This window comes from Rattus norvegicus, chromosome 1 (assembly GCF_021556685.1).
Source record: "Rattus norvegicus strain SHRSP/BbbUtx chromosome 1, alternate assembly SHRSP_T2T, whole genome shotgun sequence".
NCBI classification, from domain to species: domain Eukaryota; kingdom Metazoa; phylum Chordata; class Mammalia; order Rodentia; family Muridae; genus Rattus; species Rattus norvegicus.
The window spans coordinates 210,610,156-210,632,502 of NC_141534.1; the positions used below are offsets into that span (position 1 = coordinate 210,610,156).

Sequence of the window (22,347 nt, forward strand, 5' to 3'; positions counted from 1 at the left end):
ACCTCGATTTTCATACCGTAGCACTGATGGCCCCAGAGCCCCATATCCCTGAGATAGCTCTTGAGGAAGTTCTATCAAGGACTATCATGAACCCCGGGACTCATGAAGCCCATGATTATGGGATCATAGAGAGTAATGGGGAGAAAAATTCAATCTCAGTTGCAATCTGTTTCAGCAGGGCTGCGATGTACGCGACTTCACTGCCGCCACGCGGCAGGCCTGGTTTTTACGCGCAAAGGATTCTTCGCCGATAGTATGCCGAACTCGTTGATTTCGGTGTCTGAGACCGCCACGGACCAGCCTAGAAATGCATGTGTCCTGCCCTCCTAGTGAAGTTTGAGACCCTCTGAGGTACTGAACTTGGGGTACCCACAGTATTGCCTTGTGTGGATTCCAATACGGGGCTCGGGGGGTTGGGGGTTTTTTTTAGGTTTGGCGCAAGTGATTTTTGCTGCCACCACGCGGCAACTTCCGCGTATAAACCACACAACAAATTCAGCGAACATCCAATAGAGCATGGTCCTCATGCCTCTTGGTAGCTCGTATGAATGTAGGGTTTCCCCTTGGTCCCTGCACACTCATACCCAGGGAATGGAAATCGAATCTCTTTCTTTCTCGCCAACCTTTTCCCTTTATTGCGATGATTCAGGAACTGCAGGCAATGGCCATTTTCTTGGTTTTATTCAGGCTTCAGGCAGACGCAGTACTATCTGGTCATCAGTTGCTGCACAGAACGTATTCATCATGGCACCATAGCCCTTTATGCTCTACCGTGTTCTTCCTGTATAGTCAAAGGCCTTTGAGATTGACTGCATCGCATCCAACTACTGAAGTGATTTTGACCAGTAAGCCGGAAAACTTCCTTGGTCAGGTTAAACTCCTACAGGAACATTGGATTTTGCTGGGATGGGACCAGCTCTACTTCCAGAAGCCAGTTAGGCGTGCCTTTATCAATCTGGGGACTTCCAGGACAGTAAGGACAATGAGTAGAGTAAACTTTGAACTCTTGGGGTCAAGTCCAGTTTGTTTGGGTCATTGTAATAATATAGGACATTGAGGACTAGGTGATGGTTAGCAGCTGGTGAGCAGTCAGACCTAACTGAGGTATGGTACTCTGTTGGGGGATAGGATCCAGTGGGAGCCTACTCCGAGCCCTGTTGGTGGATATGGAGTTAGAGCAGGTGGTAGAGAAAGAGCTCAGCTTTCCTGAGGCAGGAGTCAGATTCCTTCTTAGTAACTCTTCTAAAGGATGAGCATAGAGAGAGAGTGGAGCCTCAGTCTCTTCTGAGTTCATGACCAAGACTTATGTCCTAACCTCACACTATGGCTCTCTCAGTTGGAGCCAGCACCCGTTGTCATCTTCCGGACACTCTGCCCATACAGAACTAACTCCCACAATGTATCTTTCAGATCACTGTGAACATGGTGGTACCATCTAGTATCTGGATAACACTTGTATATGATGCTGACGGGAACAAAACAGTAACCTAGATAAGATAGTACAGAAGAGTAACATAGCTGGGACATGAGCACAGGAGTGTCATATAGATGGGACAGGGACACAGCAGTGTCACATAGCTAGGACATGAGCACAGGAGTGTCATATAGATGGGGCATGGACACAGCAGTGTCACATAGCTGGGACATGAGCACAGGAGTGTCACACAGATGGGACATGGGCACAGGAGTGTCATATAGATGGGACAGGGACACAGTAGTGTCATATACCTGGGATATGAACACAGTAGTGTCACACAGATGGGACATGGACACAGGAGTGTCCCGTAGCTGGGATACGGACACAGGAATGTCACACAGATCATATATGCACACAGGAGTGTCACAAAAATGGAATATAGACACAGAAGTGCCACATAGATGGGACATGGACTTAGGAGTATCACATAGCTGGAATATGGAAAACAAATGTGACATAGATGGGACATGCACACAGAAGTGTTACACAGATTGTACATGGACACAGGAGTGTGCCATAGCTGGGATATGGACAAAGAAGTGTCATATAGATGGGATATGCACATAGAAATGTCACATAGATGGGATATGGACAAGAGTATCATATAGCTGGGACATAGACACAGGAGTGTCATACAGATGGGACATGGACACAGGAGTGTCACACAGATGGGACATGGACACAGGAGTGTCACACAGATGGGACATGGACACAGGAGTGTCACACAGATGGGACATGGACACAGGAGTGTCACACAGATGGGACATGGACACAGGAGTGTCACACAGATGGGACATGGACACAGGAGTGTCACACAGATGGGACATGGACACAGGAGTGTCACACAGATGGGACATGGACACAGGAGTGTCACACAGATGGGACATGGACACAGGAGTGTCACACAGATGGGACATGGACACAGGAGTGTCACACAGATGGGACATGGACACAGGAGTGTCACACAGATGGGACATGGACACAGGAGTGTCACACAGATGGGACATGGACACAGGAGTGTCACACAGATGGGACATGGACACAGGAGTGTCACACAGATGGGACATGGACACAGGAGTGTCACACAGATGGGACACGGACACAGGAGTGTCACACAGATGGGACACGGACACAGGAGTGTCACACAGATGGGACACGGACACAGGAGTGTCACACAGATGGGACACGGACACAGGAGTGTCACACAGATGGGACATGGACACAGCAGTGTCACGTAGCTGGGATACGGACACAGGAATGTCACATAAATCATATATGCTCACAGGAGTGTCACACATATGGGACGTGGACACAGGAGTGCCACATAGATGGAATATGGAAAACAAATGTGACATAGATGGGACATGCACACAGGTGTGTCACACAGATGGGACATGGACACAGGAGTGTCACTTACCTGGGACATGGACACAGGAGTGTCACTTACCTGGGACATGGACACAAGAGTGTCACTTACCTGGGACATGGACACAGGAGTGTCACTTACCTGGGACATGGACACAGGAGTGTCACTTACCTGGGACATGGACACAGGAGTGTCACTTACCTGGGATATGGACACAGGAGTGTCACTTACCTGGGATATGCACACAAGACTATCACATGGCTGGGTAATGGATACAGGAGTGTTCCACAGATGTGATGTGGCCTCAGGAGAGCCACATAGATGTGACATGGACACAGGAGTGTCACACAGATGGGACATGGACACAGGAGTGCCACACAGATGTGACATGGACACAGGCATGTCATATAGCTGGAACACGGACACAGGTGTGTCACATAGATGGGATATGGACACAGGAGCATTACCTAGACAGGACATGGGCACTGATGTGCCACCTGGATGGGACATGGACACAGGGGTTTCTGTCATCTGGAGAAAACATAGGTATAAGAGTGTTACTTGTATAGGACATTCACACAGAATATCATTTCGATAAGATGCAGGCTCAGATGTATTACCTTGGAAGGACCTGGGTATAGAGATATTTCTTTTTTTTTTTTTTTTTGGTTCTTTTTTTTTTTCGGAGCTGGGGACCGAACCCAGGGCCTTGCGCTTCCTAGGTAAGCGCTCTACCACTGAGCTAAATCCCCAGCCCCGAGATATTTCTATACATAGAAGTGATGCCTTCTAGATCTTCTAGACACATAGGTGTACACATAGATGGGACACATAGATTGGACACATAGATGGGACACAGACACAGAGGTATCTTTTGGATGGGACATAGGCACAGAGTTGTCATTTGTATGGGACATGGGCTTAGGAGTTCCATAGAACATAGACACAAAGATGTTTCCTGAATGAAACATGGGCACATGGGATTCCACAGGACAACAAAACAGAGTTGTCACCTTGATTGGATAAGGGGACAGGGGTCTCCTAGATAGAACAGAAGCACAGAGATGTCACCTGGATAGGACATAAACATAAAGGTGTTACCAGGATAGGACACAGACAGAGCTGTCTCCTAGATGGGACATGGACATAGGTGTCATATGGAGGGGATAATGCCACAAAGGTGTCACCTAGATAGTACATAGGCACAGAGGTGTCACCTTGATGAGACAGGGGTACAGAGGTAACTCCTAGCTGGACATGGGCACATAGGTGTCATTCTGATGGGACATAAGGACAGAATTGTATCTTGGGTTGGTCATGGGCACAGAGGTGTCACCTAGGTGAAACATGGTCACAGTGGTATCATCGGCATGAAGATATATACACAGTCACATCCAAGGATGGGAGCATGAGTATCATGGTATGACTTGGATAGGGACAGGACATTGTATGTCATCCAAAGCAGATTGAAGATGCCATCTATAAACTACATGCAACTAAGGAGAAACCAGCCCTACAGACGTGGGCACCTTGACTTTGGCCTTGATATTTTGTGGTATAAGAGAACTGATTTTTGTGTGGGAAGATGGTCTCTTATAGCCCCTGCTGACCCCAGACTAGCTATGTAGTTAAGGTGACCTCTAATCTCTGATCTTCCTGCCTTCACCTCTTGAGTGTTCAGATTGCAGGTTTGTACCATTATGTCTAATTTATGATTCTGCTTTTCCAAACACGCACTTCTTAATGTTTCTTACAACTCCTGGTCAACTAGCCTAGAGAAGATTAACCTGGAGGGTGGTTTGAATGACACCCATAGGTTCATAGATTTGACTGCTTGGTTACCAGGAGTGGCACTATATGAAACCATCAGGAGCCATGACCTTGTTTGGAGGAAGTGCGTCACTGGGCTTTTGAGATTTCAAGGGCCCAAGCCAGGCCCTTGCTTTCTCTTTCTGCTGTCTATGCATCTAGACAGAGCAGACTAAACCTATGAAACTATAAGCAAGCCCAGAATAAATGCTTTTTAAAAAAATAGCCACAATTGCCACATCATGATGGCTCTTCACAGCAACAGAACACCGACTAAAACGGAGAGCAGCAGCTAACTGTGTGTCACAGGTGGGTTCCAGATGCTTGCAGCTGCAGCCCAGGTGTGTGGTGTTAGCCCTTTGCTGTTCTAGCCAGTCCATTATCTGAGTTCTGAGCTGAATGCTCTGCAGCTTCCTCATGAAAGGTGCCAGCTTGCCTTGGCAACCCCTCACTGTTGTTTGGGAGTATGTGTGGGTATTTTGAGGTGCTCCCAAAAGCAGGAATTTATTCTAGCACAGCTCTGGACACCATAAGCCCGAGATCAAGGTATCTCTCAGAAGGCTTCAGGAGAGGATCCTTCCTGCTTCTTCCACACTCTGGAGACCCTAGAGGTCCTTAACTTGTGACTTTATTCCCCAAACCTATGCTTCCTTTTTACAGAAGCTTTCCCTGTGTCTATGTCTCTATCTAAACTTTCTCTTCTAATGGATGCAGATGCCACCATGGAATCCAGGGCACTCTTAACCGGCGTAGATCAGGAAGGATCACTGAATTACATTTGCATCAACCCGATGTTGAGGTGAGGACAGGCCTGAACTGGGGCAGGGGGGACATTTTGATGCAATCCAAAATGGCAAGGGGCAGATATAAGTTTAACTGTCCACTTGGGTTCCCACATGCCCTTGTAATGTCCACATGACCTGTGGCCTTTCCTGCGTCTTGCACATCTTCCTTCTGACTTGTTGGCTTCAGAACCGGAGCAGGAGTCTGCCATGGGGTACCATGATTCCCTCGTTTCTGGTCTGACCCATTGTGGGCACCCATGGATGAACACTGGCAGGCATTCAGGGTCTCCTACAATGTAGTAGGTAGATGAAAAGTGTGATAGCTAGTCCCAAAAGAGGATTCTGGAGAGATGGGATAGAAAGAAAAGAGGGAGCTGAGCACATCTGAGGGACGGTCTCTGTGACCCCTGGATACAGAGACACAGCGATGAGTCTGGTTTTTCAGTCACCACTTTGAGGCCATCTATACATGGCGGCTCCACTGTTTCAGCAATCCTGGCTGCTTTTCGTCTCTGCCCTGAGCCTTCTCAAGGCCTCTGCTGACCCTCCCTCCAGTTTCTTCCTCATCCTTCTCCATCTATTACAGTCCGCTCTTAGAGCCTCGTCGCTGTTTCTGCTCTGGCTGCAAAAGACACATGAGCATTATCTTTGATCTGAGTTCCTACTCTGGGACTGAGCAAACTACACAGACCCTGACCTCAAAGTCAAACTATGTATTTTCAGGAGTCCACCATCCTGTCCCATTGCATCATGGGATTACCACTATCCCAGGAGCTATCATGTGAGGTGGGTGAGATCCAGGAAGGTGAAGAAGGTTCTTAGGGCAGGTAGTATCTCATCAGTTTGATTCCTAGGGGCAGAGTGGGTGCTGACCTATATCCACATACGGACAGTAATCAAAGAGAAGAGGCCCCAGTGCGTAAGAAGAGAAGCTGGCCTCAGTTTTAGGGGGCATTTATTGAAGGGACCAGTGATGGACTGAGTAGATTAATCAAATGGTGCTTAAAGGAAGAAAAATAAGGTCACCCTGGGCTGTCTAGGTGGAGGATACTGTCCTGGTTTGCATTCAAGAGGGAACAAGTGCCTCCTTCCTCCAGCCTTGTGGATTGTTCCTGGCCCTTCTGGAATCATCTGGAAGTTAATCCTTTGGAAAACAAATATTTCAGACATCTCAACAACACAAGCCCTCCAAGTGAGAGCTGAGCAGATGGGCCAAAAGGTCTGGAAACTCTACCCTACACCCAGATGCTTAAGCCCCCCAAACCTCAGCAGTGTCCACGGGGGATGCGGACTGTGGCCAGGAAAGTGTCAGAGCTGCCGGCCACCTGCCTGGGCCTTACTCCTGGGTCCTGTCCATTCTCTTTGGCAGCTCTGACCATCGACAGGACATTCCTGAAGGCTGAGGCTGTGCACTGGGGGCTGCTGTTAGAAAGGCCAGAGGAAGGTTCACTGTCACCCTGGGGCCCTTGCTGTTCCCTGGCTCTTCTACTTTCCCACACTCTCCTCAGGGCTTGGGGACTCACCAGGAAGTGGGACATTTCCCTTGTTTCTTTTCCCAAAGTCCATGTTTAGGGCCCATTTGGTCCTTACTCTCTGTGAACATCCATTGTACATGGGTATCTTCTTGGGCTAGCCACACCCATGCCCACCGCTCTCCTTTGTAAGTAGGGTCCTTTCTCATTCCTTTGCATGGGTCTGGGCTACACTTGAGTCATCTAGTTGAAAGTCCATACTGTCTCCTCTCAACCTCTTCCCTTTCCAGAAGCACAGTATGGCCCAGCTACAGAGTCCTGCTGCACGGGTCTCCACCTGGCTGGTGGTGTGACTGTGAGTCAGGGGTCTGGATCCCCTCAGGAGACCAGCAGGATCCGAGCAGAGGGGCCATGTCTCTGCATGTGGAACCAGGGTACATACTATCCTAAGCAGGTCAGCTCCATCTGCAAAGCCTAAGAGGCCATCACTGTGAGGATAGCAGAAGCGCCCACGGGATATAAGAGAGACAAGGACTTGGAAGCAGAAGGCCAGGCCACAGTGTGGAGAGGTGGCTAGCAAGCACCCACTCTGTGGTTTATTTTCCCCTGCATTACAAGTGGCAACACAGTCACTTCTAGTATGGCTCATAAAGTTTTCCAGAAGGATCTTCCCCTTTCTCTCCTCTGCCCCTAGAAAGAAGGGCATATTGTCCAAGGGTACTAGAGGTGCAGAGCCACAAGATGGCAGGAGCCCGGGATTTCTTTACATACCTGCTACTCTTTAGTGATGGCTTACAGAGATGTGTGCTCATGGAGCTGTATCCCACCGTCTCATCGGGGAATAGGGAAGGGGCACTTGGGAAACCAAGAGGACTGAGAGGTGGTGGGCTTCTCTACAAACAGGGAAGTGTAAACCATAGGCAAGGGTGATCTATGGCATGTGAACACTGAGGTGTCTTTAAATAATTACAGGGGAATCCCTGTTGGTGTGAACAGGCAAGGCTTGGGCATGGTTGGGGAGGGGTCCTCGGTTGGGAGGCCACCACCTTTATGGCCTTGTTGATCTGGGAGAGAACAAGCTTACAGTCTCTGTTCTTATTCTGAGTCTTGGATCTTGATCCCAATTGACCCAGACCCTAAGTCACCAGGAGTTGGGACAATCAGGGATGGGGGCAAGAAGAGAATGAAGCAAAGTGATGGTAGGGGCCGTGGGAAGGGGTTTCGTGCTGTGTGGAGTTGACAGTATCTGTCTGAGGGAACACGCAGGCCTGTCCTTTATCTCACCCCTTATGCTACATATTTCCAGAGAAATCATTCCCAATTTCAAAGGCTCCATGGAGGCGGATTTTTCCATCTGGGCTCTGCTGATGAGCTACTTGGAAGGAACTTATGCGTTCAGTCACTTCCCTCAGCCTCGTGTGGGGACTGGGAGGGGAGGCAGGGAGCCCATGATGCCTGGGAGCCCCTCAGATCTTGGAGGCAGCTGGTGGCTCCAGTCCCTTCCTGGGCGGGTCTCCACCTGGCTGGTGGTGTGACTGTGAGTCAGGGGTCTGGATCCCCTCAGGAGACCAGCAGGATCCAGGCAGAGGGGCCATGTCTCTGCACGTGCAACCGGTTCAATGGCCTCCCACCCCTCTCCTGGGTCCCCCTCACATCCTGCTCTGGCGAGGCTGTTTCCCACACTGTGGCGTCCAAGTGCTCAGCCCACATTCAGTTCCCTCCTTCCCCTGGCTGAGATGACTGACTGCCTGTCTTCCCACCAAGGCTCCCCCACACTCCCCGCCCTGGGCCTCACCCTTGGGGCCCTGGAGAGGAGGGCACTTCCATTGCCTGCACCTCTCATGGCCAAGCTTACTCAGCTCCAATCTGGTTTCTTCCTCAGTGGCAAGTGGCGTCTGTGACACAGATCTGCTGCCCTTCTCTGCTCCTTGCTTCTGTGGATGTCCTGCCCCAGCCTTCTCCTAATGTTCCTGCCTTGGCTATAGTTAAACAAATGGTGACATTGTTAGGATCTGGAGGCCTGTGAGAAGCCAGCTGGGCCTGCATTTTGTAACTCCATGGCCAAAGTAGAGAGACCCAAGGCCACAGTGTCAATGACAAAACAGTGGGATCTCCACACAAGTAGGCAGTACACACACACACACACACACACACATACACACACACACACACACACACACACACACACACACACACACACACACACACACACACACACCCCTCCCTCTCAGCTCTCCTCCAAACCTCCTAGAACCTGTGGAAAACAGGCCAGGTTACAGCTTGTTTCTGGGCAGGCCTCAGGCCTCTATGAAACACCTGGTAAAGAAGGACTCTTCCCTCCATCCTCAGATATGAAAGAGAAAAGAAGACAGGACAATTTGGGTGAGGAGCCCAAAGCCCAACTCTGGCTGAGATCCTAGCAAAGCAGCTCAGGTGCCCAGCTCCCTTTGTCTGACTCGGAACTGGGTACTAGTTCAACTGGGGCATACTCCATAGGCCCTGGAAGAAGTATCCTTCTGTGGCCTCAGTTCCCACATGAATATGCTGGGGCACATACTTGACACAGAGCAAAAGGGCTTCAGATTTAGAAATGCCATGGGGATACCTGGGAGATAGGTGCTGGCTTAACATGGATTGCTGTGAACCAAGTTACCAGGCTGGTACAGTAAACTTGGGGTCTCTAAGCAGGAGAATGGTTTGGCCTCCTGGCCCAGCACCTCCCCAGACACCATCGTCTAGTGGAGAGCAAGCTGTGGTGGGTGTGGGGCCTCTGTTTCCCTGTCCCGTTGGAGAATGCCTGACAAGCAAGTGCCATCAACAATGTGAAGGCCATGAGGAGCCATTGCCTCTTTAGGGTACCGCCATATTGCCTATCAAGCTTCCTTACAGTTTTACCAAAGGAAAATCCTCAGGCCATGGGGCCCCTTGACAAACCCAGCCAATGCCTAGATCATTTGGAGTAACTCCCAGGGACTGTCTCTCTGGTCCTCTTGGAGCCTCACATCAGATCTAGTGTTGAACTGCCTTAGCCTAACCGAAAGACTCCATGTTCCTCATCCAGTTTTGTGCGGAGTTGGGTCTCTGAGGCTGACCCTGGCCCCTTGGATCTGCTCCCCTGACCACCTGGCCCCTAGCCTGTTTCTCTTTCCTATGGGACTTCCTCTGACTTCATTGTTTTAAGTTGGTGGTTGGGCCAACAAACAGTTTGAATTTCACGCCCTGTGGGCCTCCCTCCCCTCCCCTCCTTCCTCTTCCTGGACTCCTCCATCCAGTTGCTGCTCTAGGCCCAAGGTGGCACTGGGGCAAGGCTGGAGCAGGAAAAGTAATGCTCAGGCTAAGGGCCTAGGGAGAAAACAAAAGAAACTCTTCCCCACTAACTCCTCAGCCCTTCAGTGCTACAAAGAGCACACCGGCTCTTCTGCCATACTGTATGCTGAGTCCTTGGGTTTCATTTAGGGGGGATGTGGGAACTTGTGAGGAGTAGAGTATTTGTTTTCTATTGCTTTTGGGGAAAACATGAGCAGGCTCTTGCTGTGTGCAAACTGCCCTAGGACTCTTCTGCTCCCTACCCTGTGCAAGGCATGGAGGAAAAGCTCTTTCCTTTCACCAGTCTCTTAAGGAGCTGAGGTGAAACCAGGGGCAACTGGAATCCATGACCTTTGCCCTCTGCCATCTTTGAACTCAATAGTCTTTAATCTCTCAACATTCACGGTTTCCCCCATGGCATGGCATAAGATCAAGCTTGGTAGAGTAGTCCCTCCTAAATGGAACCCACATGAAGTTAAGGACCCCTCTCCTCAGTGTTCCTATCAGTCCCCATCCGACAGAGAGCTGGGCAAAGTGCAGATGCGTGCCAGGCACCCTCGTGCTCTTCGGGTCCTTCTCCAGAGTCAGGGCTTCCTCCCTTGGTCATCTGTGGGCCTTGCATACTAGAGACTACAAGCCCCGCCTCCATCCCCTCCTGAGGGAGAACTGATAGGCTCTCTGGACAAGCGGTGGTTTGTACCTCTCAGTGAATACCCTCCATTTCTCTCAGATACCTAGAGAGAGTCCTATTTCTCTCTCCACGCTCCAGCCAGGACCGGAGTCTCTGGGTTGTAGACGTTTGGGAGGAAGCAAATCACCACCTGATGCCCTCTGTAGGCTTGACCTTGGGCTTCCTGCTGACTCTGCTGCTTGGGCATCTCCTGGACCCTGAGTTAGGCCTGCTCTTGATCGCTGGGGCACGCTTTTTACAGAACAGGCACTCAGTGGAACAGATAAGCCCCTCCACTCATTTAGCAGTCACTTCTTGCAACCCTAACATTATGGGGTATCATTCACTCACTAGGCACCCTACAGAGGGACAGAGAAATAGAGGCTCCACACCTTCTACAGCTTGCTCTCTGTGTCCAACTAAACAGTCCCTTGTAGAGAGATAAAAGTGAAGTGTGTGTGTGTGTGTGTGTGTGTGTGTGTGTGTGTGTGTGTGTGTGTGCGTGCGTGCACGCATGAATGTTGCGGGGGGCGGGGGGGTGCAAGGCCCAGAGGCCAGACTACTGTGCCAGGGTAGGTAGTCCCAGATCCCTCCTGACTCTTTGGAGGTAGTTTAGAGGTCAAACGAAGGACGATCAGGGCCTTGAGTGCTAAGGGGTGAGCCTGTACCCAACTCTAATGAGTTCTCTTTACTGATTTCATCATTTCCTTCTCAGTCCTTACTGGGGTCTCTCAGTCTCTTTCTCCGTCATTTTCCTGTAGTTCTATTCAGGAGCGGCCAGAAACCACCCTGAGCGTGATCGTATATGTCTTAAGGTATGTCCTGGTCTGGGGCCAGATCTCACTGGGTTTCAGTCCTGTCTGGGTGGCCCTGAGTCTGAGCCTTGCACACTGAACAGAGAGAAGGAGAGAGCATAAGGATTGGACTGTGGCTGTGGGCTGCTGAGGGTCCAGTGGGTGGGCAGAGGCTAGAAGCAGGGCCCCAGTCCTGGACGCCAGTTAGCTCCCTGCCCCCGGCCCCATCTCTGCCCACAAGTGGCGCCTCTGCCAGGTTTCTGAGGAACATTGTTGTTAGTACTATTATTACAGCCGCTGCAGGAAGAAGCACTAAGCTCTGAGTGATTTATTTAGCATGTGGTCCTATTGATTAGGGTCAGTTTTCCATGGTGGTGGGGGAGGCTATGCCTGGGCCTCCAGGAAACTCTGGCCTGGGAGGGGAGCAGCCGCCTGCAGGGCGCCTCTGGGCAGACCCCAAAGACTCTTTCAAAGGTCTTTCTTATCCTGCCCTGAGAGAGGCCCCTTCTGATCAGTGGCGGTGGGAAGAGGCAGCCCCTACTCTAGGGAAAGCGCTTATTGTGGGAGGGGGCAGCCCCGCTCTAGAAGACTAGAACAGAGACTCAGGTGGCCACCAAGCCTTTAATACTGGTCCTGGGTGTGCTGGCAACATAATGGTTAGGCTTTGGACCTGGGTGGGTCCAGTACCCACTTTCTGATCATGCCTTACAGATGTCAAGAGACAAATTGGGAAAGGGGGCTATAAAACCCTCCAGGCTTGATACCAGTTATAGGAGACACTTGGCCCAGAACAGCAGCACGTTGAGGACTCCACCCCAATTCTTCAATGAGCCCAGTAGCCCCAGCCTCCCCAGATAATACTGAGGCAGAGAGGTCCTCATGTCTTTGGTACTGGCTAGTCTGAAAGACCTGGATTAACAGCATTGTCTCTTGAACGTGACCACCAGCTCTACCCACTACCTGTGTGGGATTTGAATTCTCCCATCTTCCCTCCTTGATAGGGCAAAAGTCCTGTGCTGAGAAAGAAGGGGAGCCAGTTAGAGGAGGACCTCACCAGACAGGAGTAGCCTCTTCGCCATTGCAAAGCTGCTTGCTTGTCAGCATTAGGAACATTTCTTCCCCAATGGAAGGGCAGTGGGAGTTGGGGTGGCAGTACCACCTGCTTGCCAATCATACTAATTCCCAGGGGTGACCTTGGATCACAGAGCTCAGAAACAGGCTGAGGGGGTCCCTGGGATACCAAGGCCTCACCTAGGTAGATACCTTCTTGAATCCTAGGAGGCCCTCCCAGGCATCTTGAGCACATCAGACCTAGGGTTCTAGGCAGCTAGAAATTTGGGGTTCATGTAGAAAGCTAAGGGGTGGAGTAGCTGAGTATGGGGTAGGCAGAGGTTAAGGCTACATACAGGTCCCCTGTTACAGGCACTGCAGTGGGGGCTGTCCTAGATGTTCTTCCCAGTGTTTTGTCTGCAGCATGAACACCTATGTCTTAATCCAGGTACCCTCTATAGCTCTGATTCCTTGAGTCAACTACCTGGGGCTCTGGCCAACTAGAAGCAGCATTGGAGAGATGAGCTTGAAGGCCACTTATTATTTGGGGTACAGCTAGAGGTCATGAAATACCCCGAAGTTCATGGAGAGGCAAAGGAGAGGTGACATAGTGACACATGAAGCTGACATCCAAGAGATAGAAGGTCTGTGCAGCCCAGACCTTCCCATGAGCTTAAAAAAGAGCTCAGAAATAAGGATGTCCCCAGGACAACGGTGTAGACCCACGAATCCCCACCCTCCACATTACCCTTCCCTCTGTTCCACGGAGCCCCAAGTGTTGGGCTCTCTACCCAAGATTCACAAAGGTCCAAGGGACCCTGCCCTGACTTGAAGTCCATCCATCCCCTGACCCTAGATCCCAGGAGCAGGTCTGACTGGGCTGTTTTTGAAGACTTATCTTCACAGCCTTGGGCCTTTTTCTCCAGCCAGGGCAGCAGCTGGGCTCCAGCCCCAACATGCTACCGTCTCTCCTCTTGTCCCTTTTTATGACTAATAAAAGGGATTGTAAAACCCGTGCGTGTACAAAGTGCACCCTGTAAATGGGTCCTGGTAACAATGACATGTGGAGCAGCACTCCATGGCCAGGCGCGCTCAAGGAGGAGGGGAACCTGCCTTGGATGCTACAGCATCTGGCCCACCCAAGGACAGAGTGCTGGGCTCAGGTGCACCCCCACCACATCCCTCTCTTTGTAGGACTAATGGGGGCTAGACAAGAAAGAACCCCATATGTAAAGTCATCCTTCAGGTCTTCACCACAATGGACATGCTTCTGCCATGGAGAGCTGGCTTTCAAATGGGGTCCGCCACCTGAAGGAAAGTGAGATGCATCATGGTCTTCGCCTTTTCCTTTTCTGATGTGCCCTGGGATCCAGAGACTCAGTTTCCCCAGCTGACTCTCTTGGTCGAAAGGAAGCCTGGAGGGGAAGCCCAAACCCCTTTCTCAGGGAGCCCCTCAGGTGCAGGTGTCACGGGCTCTATGCTCCCCCTCCCCACTGCCATGCCAGTGTAGGGTGTCAGGCCCCCAGGCCACAGGACAGCGTGGGAGGTGGGAGGCCCAGGCTGGATCATGAACTATGACAGTCTCATCAGCAAAGCTCCCAGGAAGGCTATGGGGATTAACTCCTGTTTTTCCTCCTCCCTGACAAGCTGCTTCTTGCAGAAGGTGGCCCTGGGAGGACCCCCATCACCTTTTAAGGTTAATTTCCTATTAAGATTCTTCTGTTTGGAGAATGTTGAATGGAATGTATGTGGGCTAATCCCACCCAGCCAAGCCAGCAGGCGCCCGGCCCTTCACAGTGAGAAAGGCAGGTAGAAGGGACCTGCCTGAGGCAGTAAGCCTTGTCAGGGACTTTTAGGGAGTATTCAGTGTCCCCATGCATCCATGGCAGGGCGAAAGGCCTCTAGTGTGTCAGATCTGCCCTTGTTTAAATAAAGACAGAAAGTTTCCTCTTAGCAAAATTCTTGGGAAACATTGCTAATGATTGTCTTTTGCAGAAGGACCTGTCCCCAGCCATCCTACAGAATGGGGAAGCTAAAACAAAGAGCTCTTGAGGAAAAGGGGGGAAAGCCCCCATTTGTCTTTATGTTGCTGCAGCCTAGGTTAACTCACTCATGGAATCCTGTGCCACCACAGAGCCCATGAAGTGAGCCAGGTGCAGAGAGTTCACAGTGGGACCACCTTGAGGGGAAGTCCATTTTCTTCCTCCCTTGTCTCCCAGGACCACTTCAGTACTTTCACCTTGGCCCCTGTCTTGAGTAAGCTCCTTCCAGATAGCCCACACTCTCCTTTCCCCAAGGCCAAGAAAGTACCCTGTGGGGCTCTTTCCCAATCTGACTGTTGTCAAATCTGCCCCCACCCCATAGACTACAAAGGGGTAGTGAGAGAGCTGGGGCTGTAGTACACCATTCACCCCACCAGTGGTTTCAAACCTTCAAGCAGGCACAGACACTGAATGGACTTCAAGGTGGGTGGGGTCCGGACTGCTCTGGGAGTACTACAGGCCTTTGTTAATCTGCACAGTGCCTAGCACAGAGACACATGCTGATGGATGTTTGCATGACCTAGTAGGACAGAAGTATACAGAGAGTAGGGATGCAGGGCCCTCTCTGCAAGGGAAATATCTGAGCTGGGATGCTGGGGAAAAGAGGCAGGCCTGACACCCATGCTGGCAGCCTTCCCAGCTTTGCTGAAGCCCCCTCCTCCCCTCCCTGCTGCCCCCACACCCGGTTTTCATTATCTTACACCTGGGCTATTGTGGCAGCCCTGCCTGCCTGGCCCTGGCTCATGCTGTCCCCAGTTCTCAGTAGGCCCCTTCTGCACACACTGAGAGCCTCAGTCCCTGGGTTGGAATGGTTGGGAGCCCAGGGCTGCACACTCTTTTGTCTGCTCACAGTGACCAGCTCCTAGTGAAAAGTCCCAAGCCACTGCTCAGGAGGATGGTCTATATCTCCCCAACCTGTGTGTTTAAGAAAAACCACAGGTGACACTTTCAGATGGGAGGTATCCAAGACCAGTGACTTGCTGACTACTGCCACTGTATCAGGCAGCTTCAATTTGAGCTTCCTGTTTTGGTTTGTTTTTGAAGACGGGGTCTTATATAGCCTAGGCTGGCCTCAAACTTACTACATAGCCAAGGAGGACTTTAGACTTCTGATCCTTCAGAGTCCAGGCATAACAGAACTGAGTCTGTTCATCGGTAAGGTACCAGATATGATAACTACGGGTTTAGGAGTAGAGCATACATGAGGAGATCCTGGTCAAAAGCCCGACTTGTGATAATTGGAATCCTGGCCACCCAGGGCCATCTAGGGTGACATCTGGATGCTTCTATTCAAGCAACCAAGATAGAAGCCTCCATGACAGGAACATTCCAAACCATCACTAACCAGCCAGGAGCCCAGTTACAGAGCCCCTGAAGCCCCTGATGTATGGCTAATTTAACTCTAATTTAATGGTGGGCAATTATGGTCTTGGATGACAGAGCAGAGGTGTCATTGCAGGAATGGTTAAAGGACCCGTCTTGCTCCAGTGAGCACTCGTTCTACCCTGTGGTCTAGGGTCACTGATAAAGTGCAACATGCTTGCTAGACTTGGATCACAGATCAACCGGAAGGTTTCAGTATGAGCTATGTCTCTCAGTGGCTGCGTCAGTACTGGGCACACATTTATACTATATGTAACCCAAGGCAGTTCTGTCTTATCCAGTGTGGCACAGTGGATAGACACCCTTGCCGTAAAAGCATATAGTCTTGATCTGAATGTATATTTTCAGGTATCTTTAATTTTATCAGTAAATTTGGGGGGGCATGCTGGGTGCATTTGATCCACTACCCTATAGGATAGCCACTGTCAAGACTAGCTTACAGTGGGGAGTCTGTACTGTTGGTGGAAGCCTACCCACCAGGTGACCTCTGCTGTTTTAAGGGCAAATGAAGTCTTGGCTGAGCCGGTGGATAACAGCAGACCTGGGTGTTCTGGCTGTCCTGGAGGCAGCATGATATTCTAGATGTTCAGAAGCTGTGTGTCTACTTTGAGCCTAACCAGTGAGGAGAACTCCATCTCAGCCCTGCCTTCTTTTAGCAGCCGTCAAAGTTGAGGAGCACCTGCGGGAGCATCCAGGCAGTTTTGTCTCACCATGTTACAAGGAAGGCCTTTTTTAGGAAACCAAGACCTTTGATGTTTTGTGATTATCACTGACCCTGCTCACCTGGGCTGACAGGTTGTAGGACCCTTGGGTATCAACTCCAGCAGGTATCTAAAGAGGAACCAGTTTCTGGTCTTATCCTATGCCCTTCACTGATTCTCTAGGTCCCCAAAAGCCTACATTCATGATACTCAACACTCCTTCCAGCTGGGAACACCAAGGAAGTGACCCTTCCTACCCTGTCTGTCTGAGCAGTTCCAGACAGTGTGTAGACCTATGAGGAGAAAGTTTTTCAAGAAGGCGGTGAACCCCAAACATTTGTTCATTTCTACTGGCAACAAGGCTGATTCTCTCTGAAGACCAGGCTTGGGAGGCTGTGGCCTTTGTGCACTTGTGTGCACAGGTGTGTTTTCAGAAGAGAAAGAGGGATGGGGCCAGACAGCCCCGGAGGCAAGGCCAGCATTCAGCAGACACCACCCTGTGATATCTCTTCCCACCTGCTCCTCTTCCCAGCCAGGGGAAAACAGATCCACAGAGTTTGATCTGGGCTCCATTTGGGGGCAAGGCTGGCCCCAGTCCTCCCCTTTGTTGGAGGAAGAGTACTACCGGTAGCAGGCAGTGGGCTGCCGTGCAGAAATCAGGTGCTGGGGAACTCACCTGCAGCCAAGACAAAGTGGAGTACCTGGTCTGGAACATAAGGGGACTCTGTGACAGTCCCAAGCACCCCCGTCTTTGTCCTTGGGAATGTATAAAACAATCTGAATTCTGAGGATCCCTGAGCCAAGACTGGCTGACCCACCATCCTGGGCATCTTTGGGGCCTTGACCTGACTGGTCATCTGTAAGCAGCTCCTGGCTACAGGCTGGCCACTCCATTTCTGGCCATCTTTCAGCCCCGCTGCCCCCAGCCCCTGCACAGCCATCATGCCTTGCCTGCAGTGGGGGGAAGAAGATTCCTGAACTTTGTGTCTGAGGCCCTCTGTGATTTTGTACATGGAGACCGTGTTCGGTTACATTTAATAGCGGACAGGAGAATTTCTTCTCAAACCACCTCGTTGGCTCCAAACCAAGTGTGGGAAAGCAAAGCGAACATCAATCTTTCCCCTTTTAAAACAATTTTTTTCTTTCCTTTTCTTTTCCAAAGGAAAAAATTCCAGGCACCATCTTTCCACATGTGCATTCCAGACAGGGACCCCCCGCCCAGAGCCAGTATGGACCACCAGAGCCATGGAGTAGGCAGTCCCTGGCACATATGCGGGTCTTGTCCTTTGTCTTAAAGGATGCCCTGGGGTTGGGTGTTACAAAGGCACCTGAGAACTACTCTCATGGAATGGGGTGTCCATAAGACTTCATCTGCTGTGCCAAGGCTCCTACAGAGGAGACAAAGAGGCAGGGGAGAGTCCTGGCAATCTTCTGGAGAGGGACTGAGATGCTGTAGCAGAGGCATGCCCACACCACCTTGCAGAAGTGTAGTGTGCTGTGTAGTGTGCTACAAGATACTTTACTTGGAGTTGAGATCCTAGGATCTGCATGTCTGTTCCACACAGAAAAATGACTTCCCCAGATATGTAACTGAGCAAGTTGCAATCAACAATCCTGAAACACGAGTTGGAAGTCTTAGCTACAGCCAGACCTATTACTACCATGGGCACCCAGAGGTGCCAGTTGCTCCCTTTCAAGTCTCCAGCCTCCCTGTCTTGAGGTGGCAGGGTTGCCTGTTGAAACTGACCCATAAATGGTTAGTATCCAGGCCTTGTAGCACTCTGTCAACTTCTGTGTGAAGAGGACATGGACCTGTCTGGCTTGCACATATACACATCAGCCTTGCATGCCCCAGAGAGCCTCTTGCTCTGAGCTGTGGATAGGAAGCCCAGTCACTTTAAAGAGGCTCCTCCATAGAGTGGAGACTCAGAAATATCATGGGGACAGATAATTGCCAAGGACCAGGAGGTCTTGAAGAATAGGTCATTCTGGGCATCTGCCTACCTACCTTGCCCAGTTTTTGTCAGCAAATGGGTGTGAGTGGCAATATCACTGTGGGGGAGCCTATGAGAAATCCCAAGGAGACCCTCAGGCCCCCCTCTTCCTTTCTGACTCCCAACACATAGTATTCAGGTTCCTAGAAGGTTCTGGTTCTCTTCCACCATCCCAAGTGGATGCTGAAGAGGAAGGATGTGTTAGATAGGACCTCTCCCACAGGATGCTGGGAAGGTGTTGTGAGGGCCCTTCATGCTAGTCCAGAGCCCAGCTAGCATGTGGCCCTAGGAAAGCTTCTAGAGTAGACAAAACCGTACCTACCCATTGATGTCACTATCTCTTTGGTTAAAGGACTAGTCAAAAGCCAGGTTAACCCTGACTCTCATACATACCCCTACTGCATGCCCACCATATGCTGCCAGGAGAAAGTCTAGGAAGGGGCTGACAGGGACAGAAAGAGAGGTGGAGCTCTGGTCTGGCACATGGGTTTGGACTAAGAAAACCAAAGTAGGACAGGACAGTAGGAATGGAGGCAGAGCTAGGCCCTTAATTAAGCAGAGACCCTGAGAGGAAGGGCAGAGAGTAGGATTCTTAGAGAAGGGTGAGGGGCTGCTACATAAGTTCCCTAGGACTGGCTAGAGCTGGGTGGGGCTGCTCCTTCTCCTTATGTAACACGTGGAGAAACTGAGAGCACAGTGCATGGGATCGAGGAGCTGAGTTTAGACTCTGAGAACATTTTTGCTGGAGTACAATTTTGTTTCTACCTGGACTCTCAAAGTCGGGGCTCTGGGCACGGGGACAGTGCTGAGTCGGGACCTCTGTCCCACCCTGACTTTACTTGCACAGTTCAGAACCCTCAGCTGGGTCCTGGGTGTCTTGCCTGGGAGTGGAGAATGAGGCTGGGAGGAGGGAGAGGACGGTTCGGTTCCCAGGGCGAGCCCTGCCAAGTGTTCCAGGAAGCGGTCTTCGGAAGAAGCCAAGTCGCACAGAGCCGGCTCCCCGGCTGCCCATCCCAGACCAAGGAAAGCAAACACGGGCAGCGGGATGCAGTTGAAAGAAAGAAACTTCAGCAAGTGAGGGTGCTTGAGGCCAGGGCCTCCAGGAAAGAAACATCACGCGCAAAACATGGCACAGGGCCGCTGCCCCTGCTGGGCCGCCCGCAGTGCACGTTCTTTCTGTCCCAACAGCTGCTCCAGACTCTTGCCTTGGGCCTTCTCCTCTAGCCCACCCGCCTTGCTCCCCACAAGTCCAGGACCAAGGAACCCCTGACAAAGGGAGAAGGCCAGAGGCAGGAAGGCCAAAGCCAGTCAGGACAGTGTGAGTGACCATATAGGATCTTTCTGAGGTGCCCCTCCCAGCCGACCCTCTAGGGAGGGACCGCTGCCCCTGATGTCCCTAGGGGCTTCCTCAGGACACAAGGCACAGCTATTTCCAGCCTGAGAGATCAGCACTCTTCCTCAAGAGGTAGGGAATGTGGGCATGAGAGACAGCTGGGTTGGCCAGGCTCTGAGAGACCCCAAAAAGGGCATGAGCTGCTGAGCGACAGGAAATAAAAATGGCAGAGCAGCTGGCCTTCTCAGGTTTCTCAGATCAGCTCTCTCTTTCTTTCCTAGTGGCCCTCTCAGCTGCCCTTGTCCCCAGATCCGTTTATGGGTCTGTGAGGGGAAGGAGCTGTAAGCTCTGACTGTGAGTTCTCAGCCATGACTACACCCAGAGCCAGAATTTGGGGACCCTCTCTGGAGACATAACAGTTGGCTAGCCAGGGAGACCACTGAGCCTGCTTGGGGCCTCCAGGATGGAGGGAAATGGCAGGCAAGATGCAGTGGGTTCTGGTCAGCATGGGCTTGGTTGGCAACCTCTTCTTCCTCCCTCTCTGTGCCCTCTTCCCTGCCCTAAGTCCTCCCTCCCAGGAGGATGTCCCCATTGTCCTTTCCTGCTCAGCTGTCCTCTTCCATCGCCATTGGTCCTGACGGGTGGAGAATGGCAGCCTCAGCTGCTATGCCCGCTTGGCCCGAGACCCACTGGCAGGTACCCCTGCCAACCTTGTTCTCAACTCTTAGGCCCCCACCCTTCCCGGGCATGGGGACACTTGGGGAGGCTGTTGTCCTTGTTTGGGCCTGTTTGTTGCAGGGTCACATGTGTCACTGAGAGCAGACCAATCAGCACATCCATACGCACAGGCATGCTGGCCATGGAAGAGTAGCTATTCCCAGCCCTGGTCTGGTGCTAAAGAGGGAGAGAATGTAGAGACTACCCAATAGGCTCCAGCCAGACACCCCGAGACCCCCAAAAAAGGGCAAAGAAGGAAATAGAGGTTAGCTAAGGCTTATCTAGTGTTCTTTCTGCTCATGAGCTACTCCAGCAGGTTCAGGGCCTCTCACCCCAGGTTTGGTTACAGCCTTTAGGAAGCCCACCTCTTCTCCAAGTTGCTAGGGTGGGCTTGACTGCCCGTGACCTTCATCCCACCTTATATCTCTCTGCTCTGGGGAAGCAAAGGGCCCAGCCATGGATGACCCTTGGTATTCAGACTCTCCTGCCAGCCATTGGTATTCGCTGGTCACCTGGCCTTGGTGCTTCCAACATGGTGGGATCAGGCTCACCAGGTCTCAAATGACACAAGAATTTTCTTCTGATTTGCCAACTAGTGAATGGCAGGGAACACAGGTTAAGACTGAGCCACAGAATGTTTTAGGGATAAGCTGGTCCGGGACTGTGAGGCTGGGCATCTACGATCACAAACACTAAGAGGTTGTGCTGTCCAGGGCTCTGTGGCACCCCTGCGGGGGGGGGTGGAATAAACTGCCTCCTTTGCAACTGGGTGTCTGTGCTCTCACTAAGCCTGCATGACCAGAGAATCCAGCCCTACTCCATGGGTTCTTTTCCACAGTAGCAGGAGGAGAAGGGCTGGTAATAACCCAAACTCTCCCCACCTCACCCAAGAGAGGTGGTCAAGAATGGGTACCAAGACAAGGAAGTCGAACTTTGTGAAATCAGCTAGCATCACTGTATCTGCCCCCAAACTTCTAGAAATGTTTGGTCTCTCTGGAAGGCTATGTCCCCCGAGGAGACACCCTGGCTGGAATTCGCCATGATTAGAGATGTTCAGAAAGCCAGTTATATAGATGGGGTGTGTTCTTTCTGGGGAACAGGTGATACTGACACTCAGAGATGGTGAGATCATTAGTGCCTAGGGCACTAGGGCACCAGGCAGAAGGGATCCTGGGACTCTCAAGACTAGTTATCTGGGCCCTAGCACAAACACCTTCACAACAGGACACTCAGAAAGAGGAGTCACAGCATGGGAATCCAGCCACCCACACCTGGCTATACCCATTGCCTCCCTGAATTAATGAGTTCCTCCCGAAGTGGTTGCGGCTGTGGGGGCCAGCTGGTTCAGTTAAGCTAAAGATCACTAGGTCTTAGGGTTCTGCAGTTTCTGTGCGACCTCGTTCTCAGAGCTGGGGACTGTGTAGTCCTTCATCAACCCTAAGCTTCAG

The 22,347-nt window shown here is 51.3% G+C and overlaps 1 long non-coding RNA gene across 3 annotated transcripts in view; it reads left to right on the top strand.

The window, feature by feature from the left end:
• Positions 1-22,347, top strand: part of LOC102548505 (uncharacterized) — a 71,913-nt gene that overhangs the window by 25,892 nt on the left and 23,674 nt on the right. Inside the window, exon 1 of one of the 3 annotated variants that reach the window (XR_015652731.1) lies at positions 176-351. The exons of the other annotated variants lie outside the window; for them this stretch is intronic. This is a non-coding gene — a long non-coding RNA (uncharacterized LOC102548505). Of the gene's footprint in view, positions 1-175; positions 352-22,347 lie in introns of those variants that run through there. 3 annotated transcript variants of the gene reach the window in all.